This window comes from Otolemur garnettii, unplaced genomic scaffold, assembly GCF_000181295.1.
Source record: "Otolemur garnettii isolate 467f Iridium unplaced genomic scaffold, OtoGar3 scaffold00064, whole genome shotgun sequence".
NCBI lineage: Eukaryota > Metazoa > Chordata > Mammalia > Primates > Galagidae > Otolemur > Otolemur garnettii.
This window is the reverse complement of record NW_003852459.1, coordinates 5,695,913-5,703,275: the sequence shown is the minus strand read 5'-3', so window position 1 is coordinate 5,703,275 and position 7,363 is coordinate 5,695,913. Positions and strand designations below refer to the sequence as shown.

Here is a 7,363-nt window from a genome sequence, read left to right as displayed (position 1 = left end):
CAGGAGACTCGCTTGAGCCCAGGAGTTGGAGGTTTCTGTGAGCTGTAATGCCATGGCACTCTGCCCAGGGGGACAGCTTGAGGCTCTGTCTCAAAAAAAAAAAATAGAAAATAATAATGTATGAAAATGTTGGTTCATTGAGAGAGAGGACTTAAATTACTGAAGCCAATAAGCAAACAAAAGATGCTCAAATCATTAGTCATTCAAGAAATGCAAATCGAAACCATGATGAAATACCACTTGACACCAACTAGAATGACAAGTCAAGAAAGAATGAGAGAGAATATAAGAGAGGGAGGAAGGAAGGAAGGGAGGGAGGGAGAGAGGGAGGGAAAGGAGGAAGGGAGGAGAGAGAGAGAGAGGAAAAAAGGGAGGAAAGGAAGGAAGAAGAAAACCAAGTGTTGACAAGGAGAAATTTGAATCCTCATGCAGTGCTTATAGGAATAAAAATATGTGAATGCTGTGAAAATTATTTGGCAGTTTCTTAAAACTTTAAGCATATATTTACTTGATGATACATTTGTAGGTATGCATACAAGAAAAATGAAATGTGTTCAGACAAAAATTTATGCTTTTATGTTGAAAGGAGCATTTCTTTTAATAGTCAAAAGTGGGGTTAGGAGAAGGGCCTAGTCGAACCCAGGTGGTGTGTGAGGAGGACCCCAGGCTAGACCACTGGCCTTCTGAGGCATGGTCATTCCTGCAGTTTTCCAAGGGCCAGCAAGGGAGGGCCTGGCCTGCCCAGCTCTTGTGTGAAGACTGCAGCCCTGGCCAGGCACCATCACTGCAATGATGGCCCAGCAGCAGATGAACAGTTCAATCAAGGTCCTGCTAATGGAGGGCTTCTGGATCACCCTGGTGGATGAGTCTAACCTCTACAACTGGGAGGGGTCATCTATGGAGCCCCTAACACCCTCTATGAAGGCAGCTACATCAAGATGCTTATTAAATTTCTCATTGACTATCCATGTTCACCACTTACTTTCATATTCTTGACCAAAATGTGGCACTCCAAAATTAATGAGAAAGGAGGTGTTTGCTTTTCTATTTTCCACTCACCTATCGATGACCCATAGAGTGGAGGACTGCCCTCTGACAGGTGGAAATCCTACTCTGAATGTGAGGACTATTCCATTAAGTGTCATCTCACTGCTTGATGAGCCCAACACCTTCTCCCTAGATGATGTGGATGCTTCTGTTATGTTCAGGAGATAGAGAGATGGTAAAGGAAAAGACAGAGAATATGCCAAAATCTTTAGGAAACAGGTTTCAGCCACTAAGGCGGAGCCAGAAAGGATGGAGTGAAGGTCCCCATGACTGACTCAGGCAGAATACTGCATCCAAACTGATGTGTCTTCCAAGGACATCAGCTCAGATTTGCTGTATGACTTGTATGACAACAACATCGATGATGGAGATGGAAGAGCGGACTATTAAGATGATGATGATTCTGGGAATGAGGTGTCACCATGGCGACATGCTCTTTCAATGCCCCTGTTCTGCCCTGCCATGTCAGGCCAAAGGGAGGAGAGCAAATGTGGACCTAGCAATGGCCTCTCAGAGAAAACCTGTTGGTAAAAGTGAAGAAAACAAACCTAGCTCCCCCCACTCCTGTATGGATCTCAGGTGGCTCCTTTCTATGGACCTTAAATGGAGAGAGAGCAACAGTACACAGAACGTCTGAATTTTTGCACTTTACCCTTCCATCACTGTATTGATTCTTTTTAAAAAAACTCTTGCCTCAACTTTACCTGTACAGAATGTTCACAGTGAAACATGTTAGGACTGTTTTTAGATTCCTGAGGAATTAAATAGTCTTTCAAAATGGTTAATGTGTTTAAAGCTGGGAACCTCTTAGATGTTCACAAGTGCTGCATATACTGGGTAACAAAAGTGAATGGAGAAATAAAACCTACCAAGTTCAAAACAAATTGCCAAGGTTTAACTGCTCATTTACATGAATGTGTGCACATTCATTCAGCCCAATGGTGGTGAATTCTGTTTCTTTCTCTTCCGAGGGTTGGGATACCATAGGCGCCAGGGACTCTGTGTTAAACCTGATGAAATGTGATCTTCTAGCCTCCATGAACTCATCTTAACATGGAGCCCTTGGATACGCTGAGGAGGGAAATAATATTTCGTTTTTTGAAATTGATTGTGAGCTGAGGCCTGAAATAAATATGCATATTTACATGGAAAAAAATTAGCCAAAAGTGGGGAAAAATGAAAATGTTCATTAATTGATATACAAATAAACAAAATGTGGTGTATTAGTATAATGAAATATTTCTCAGCAATGAAAAGAGGTAGAGAATTGGTGAAATGCTACAATACAGGTAAACTTAAAAATAAATGAAGAAAGCAATTCTCTAAATGTCATGTATGGTATGATCCTTTACATGAAATATCCATAAGCTAATGGGCATAAGATCCCTATTGGGGTTAACAATGGTGTTCCAAAATTAGTTTGTGGTAATGGTTGCACAACTCCTTCTGTAAATATACTAAAACCCATTGGATTATAAAATGTAAGTGGATGAATTACATGGTAGGTGAATTTTATCTCAATAAAGCCATTAAAATGTTTGGATGTGGGGAATGGTTGGCTAACTCTGTAAATTTACTAATAATCATTGAATTATACACTTAGAAAGGGTGAATATATGTAACGTATGGTTTAAAAAAATCAAAAAAGCTACTTTAAACCCATAGGTATTATTAAGGACAGCTCAATTAGTTTGAGAGAATTTATTTACTGGAGTAAGAAATGGTAAGTGAAGGATCTTAAAGGAATAACATTGTGGCCATAACTGAATAAGAGTCTCTTTCGTGGAACAGCCGTCAAATCCTGGCTGAAAGTCGGGCTGTCATTATCATCATCTCTCACCTTTGCAGAGGCTGTTGGATTTTTTCTTCCTACTCTGGACATATTCTCTCTATTCTTTTGTAATCATACTGTCAATTATGTCTGTATCTTCTCATATTTTAAGTGATACTTTTCACCAAATCTTACCCATACTAAATTCCATGGTTGTAGAGGAATACAAGTGGTTTCAATTTTACCTTCATTTTTGTTGTGTCAAAAGTCTTCATTTGTTGGAGAGGTGGTTTTCATAAGTATGTGAGTAAATTTAGAAAAAATGATAGTGACAATAAATTATGGCTAATATTTATTGAATGTTTTTTATGCGCCATTCGCTTTCTGTGTACTATAAATGTGTTAATATTCCAGAAAGAATAATATTATCTTTATATGAGAAAAAGAAGGGTGCTCGACTCTTGCAACATCTGGTAATACATTTGAAAGTATTAATACGATATTAATACAAGTTACATTGTTTTCATTGTATGAAATATGCTACCCCATCCTATCTCATCAGGCAGCTCCACATAAACAACCCGACATTATTAGTGTAGTGCTCTTGCTAACTGAACCTTGATTTTTTTTTTCCATTAGAAGTATGCATAAACATGTTTGGTTGACACGCATGTATGTGTTTAAAGGTGGGGTCAACATGTTGCAATACATTATTTTCTCTCCATAATTGAAAGGTAAAGACCAAGACAAAGGTTCACCAACTTTTATGCCTTAACCTATTTAATTTAAAATTTTTCCATCATCTTCTCCTTATTTTCCACTGTAACTTCATATCTCAATATTCATGTTTTAACTTTGAATTTTCCCTCAGTGAATATCTGAAGATTCCTGTGTATTTGCTCTGAAATCATCCTCTGCTCAGCAAGTCCATTCCTCTAGTCCCCTGTCCATATATTTTTTCTAAAGTGACTGCTTGCAGTGTTTCACTAATGGCCTTGAACCCCACTTTGTCCACATGCTGGCTGCTAGCCATCAAAAACATAGCTGGAGTGAGGGGTAGAGTGAGCTGCCATGTTAAATCGCCTCTTTCCCTCCCTCTGGGAAAGGACCTTAACCTCAAGCACTTTCAGTCAATCACAGTCCAAGAGAGAACCTTGAAAATGTTCTGCAACACTGATTGGTTCCATAAAATATGCTGGCTGGATGCAGAAGTTGAGTTTCTTTTAGCTTATTTCATAATAAAGGGCAATGCATGTGCTATATTCATAGTAATTCAAATCTGACACAAATAATACAGCAAATAATTACAGTGACCTTTAACTCACCTCAAATTTAAACAAAGGTTAAGCTGCCCTTTACTAAAGTAAATATTTTCTGTAGTCAAATAAATGCAGACACCTTTGGGGAGGAGAATACATTGCCAAACTAAACGAATCTGAAAATGGTTACAACAGAATAATTTCAAAACATAAAGAATGCGGGCTCTTCAGCATAAACAACGTCCAGACGTGCCGGCATCTGCCATTATTAATTTACCTTACGATACTTCCAGTGGGCTTCCCCATATGTTTGCTGGGAACTGTTGCTTGAAATTTCTGTCCAGAAGGGCAGATTTCAAAAAGAAATATTAAAAGTAAGAGAATTCAGCTCTCCTCTCTATACCCTAATTCAGTAAACAATTTATATTTTATTCCATAAAGCTGAACAAAGCCCTAAACATCTAAGTGGTTACCATGCATACTCGGAGCCCTAAAAAATAAACTCCGAAGACAATGCTAACTGAGGGAAGGGAGCAGCGGATAAGTTTACAGAGCTCTTATAGCAAGGGTTAGCTGTTGGGTAGATAAGGACCAGGTGTGTTTTTGTATGTTTAATTTATTTAGTCTATGTCTGTTTCAAATACCATTAAAACAAATAGGAAAAAGAAAAAAAAAAAAAAACCTCAGGGGTGGACTGTATTATGTGCACCTAGGCTTTCATTTTAAAAAAATTTTTTAAAAATAATTACTGTCTTTTTGGGGTCCAATGCTAATGATATGCTGACTGTGGAAAACAAGTCATCAGCTTGTTGCTACAATTGGTAACGGCTCCAAATTCTACCTTCATTAAAATAAGGCCACCTGGTTTAGTTAAGAGTCTTCAGCATGCCTATAATATTTTGGTCACAATTTGAATTGTATGTCTCAAATAGGGATTAAATTTACATATAATACGACAAAAATTGTATGTTAAAAAGAAAACTAAGTTTATTTCTTTCTGTTTCTCTCACTGCCAGCTAACACTGTTATTAAGTAAAGACCTAAGGTGTTCTTGGAGATCTAAATTACAGGGTTGATATGTAACCATTTAAAAAAAATAAATGCAAAGTCGCTGCTCAATACAACCCTCTTCCGTGTCTCCCCTGACACTCTGACTTAGCAATATTTACTTATTTTTCACCACCATATTGAAGCTGTTAGAGCATCAGCACAGGAGTGAATATCTCCTTCCTCACCACTAAGGTGCAAATCATCTAAGATCTAAGGCTGTTCCTCAGTACCCATGGGGAGCAGCTGGTTTTTGTCTCAGGGACTATAGGGCTTCCTGGGTTCTCCCTGACACTGAGCATGACGGAAACAAATGATGTTGAAGTTGGAAAATGAAATATTTGTAAAAGTGAATCAGTGGCGGAAGTGTACTGTACTCTGTAGTCATTGCTTGGGTTCTTTCGTGTTCTGCATTTTTTATTACATGGCACTGCGGGGGGGGGGTTATTTCTTGCTCTCTACTCTAAGGTCTCATATTCTCTTGCAGTTCTAGCTCTGAATTTCCTTCTTCTGATCCCTTCCTTTGATGAAGGGAAGGTTGATTACTCAGAACAAAGAAACTTTTTTTTTTCAGAGGTAAGTTTTAATGTTCTAAGATATAGGCTGAGATAATTTGTAAAGAGCACAAATCAAAATAAAGAGACGTGACGTTTTATAACTCAACTATGTACTATTTTTCTTTACTAGATCATGGTGCCTCTATGAAATTTTTTGGATTTGGAGCAATTTACCACTGTGAAGTTTAAGTCCCTTAGTCATTCCAAATTAAAATATACCCACCCCGCATATTCTGCTTCTTTCTGTCTAAAATACCTACCGGTGTGATCTTCTGTGTTTTAAGAGCAGAGTTTATAACCACAGTTTAGAGTGCAAACAACATGGGCCACAAAACAGGTTATGGGACAGGATTCGTGCTGTTTAGAGTGGTCTTTTTATTTTATTTTCTTCTTAACATTTATGGTCTTTCTCAGACTTTGAATTTACTTATCAGGCCTACTAATACTTGATTACTATCCTCCTCTGACTATTTTTCTTCTCTTTGGATGTGAAGCATGAAAGAGAATCTGACATATGTATATAACCACAGAAGTATCTCTGATACTCTTCTGCTAAATTTATTTTTCTTATCTTATGATATAGAATTAAAATGCAAGTGAGTGGTGGGACCACATCTATGGTGCATTTTACAAGGGTACATATTAAATCTACTTAGTGTAGAATATAAATGTCTTATCACAATAACTAAGAAAATGTGGTGAAGGCTATGGTAATCAGTTTGATGCAAATATTTCCAATTGTATATAAAACCAGTACATTGTACCCCATAACTGCATTAATGTACACAGCTATCATTTTAAAAAAATAAATTAAAAGAATATCTAGTCTTTCTGATCAAGAGAGTTATTATTTTTTTCCATAAGGAGAGTTTACAGAGGTGTGAGTAGGAAGGCCAGGTACATTAAAGCAATAGACAGACACTAACAGTATTATATTAGTAAACAGTAGCTGCTTTTTTTAAACGGCTCCCTAGGATACTGCTGCAGTATTTCCTAAAGGGTAATAAGGTCCCTCAAAGTGGGCAAAGTGGGAGGATTTTTAAAAAGCAATGGAATTTTTCATGAATTTATGAGCTTTTCCAGTGGGCAAAGAGAGATTTTTAGCCACAGAATGGAATGGCATAATCAGTAAGGAAAAAAATAATATGCAAAGACTAAAGATGGAAGAACAGAGACACAAGATCCCAGTGAACTGATGGTTCCATCTGGTCTGAGTTCAAGGACCAGAAGGAGTAGAGCTGCTGCGTATACCACACAACTTGAAGTCCAAGGGGAGAGTGTGCGGAAAGCAGAACAGGAAATACCAGGAGTGATGTATATGCCGTAGAGATGATATAACTGGTCGGAATGAATAGAATTCTGAAGTTTGGGGCATAGAGTGAGTCATATGGAGTCAATGGAAGTACTACAACGGAGAAGCCAGTATGTTTCACTTAGTTACGTGCTGTGAACACCATTGAGAATGAGATGTCCCAGTTAGATGAGCACCTCTAAGAAACACTGGTTGAATGCATTTTTCCATTTCTCAAATCAGCCCCTTAACTCAAAAGACACCTGCAAACTTATAAACTGAAATTCAACATAATTTCCAGAGCTTTTCCTTATACTCACAAGAGAGACAAAACCATACTTTTCCCTTGTCACCCCCGTGCTTTGGGCGCAGTTTTAACCTGGTCTAGCTG

At 37.9% G+C, this 7,363-nt stretch overlaps 1 pseudogene; it reads left to right on the top strand.

Moving 5' to 3' along the window:
* Positions 1-792: 792 nt before the first annotated feature.
* Positions 793-1,578, top strand: LOC100953260 (annotated as a pseudogene).
* The last annotated feature ends 5,785 nt before the right edge of the window (positions 1,579-7,363 follow it).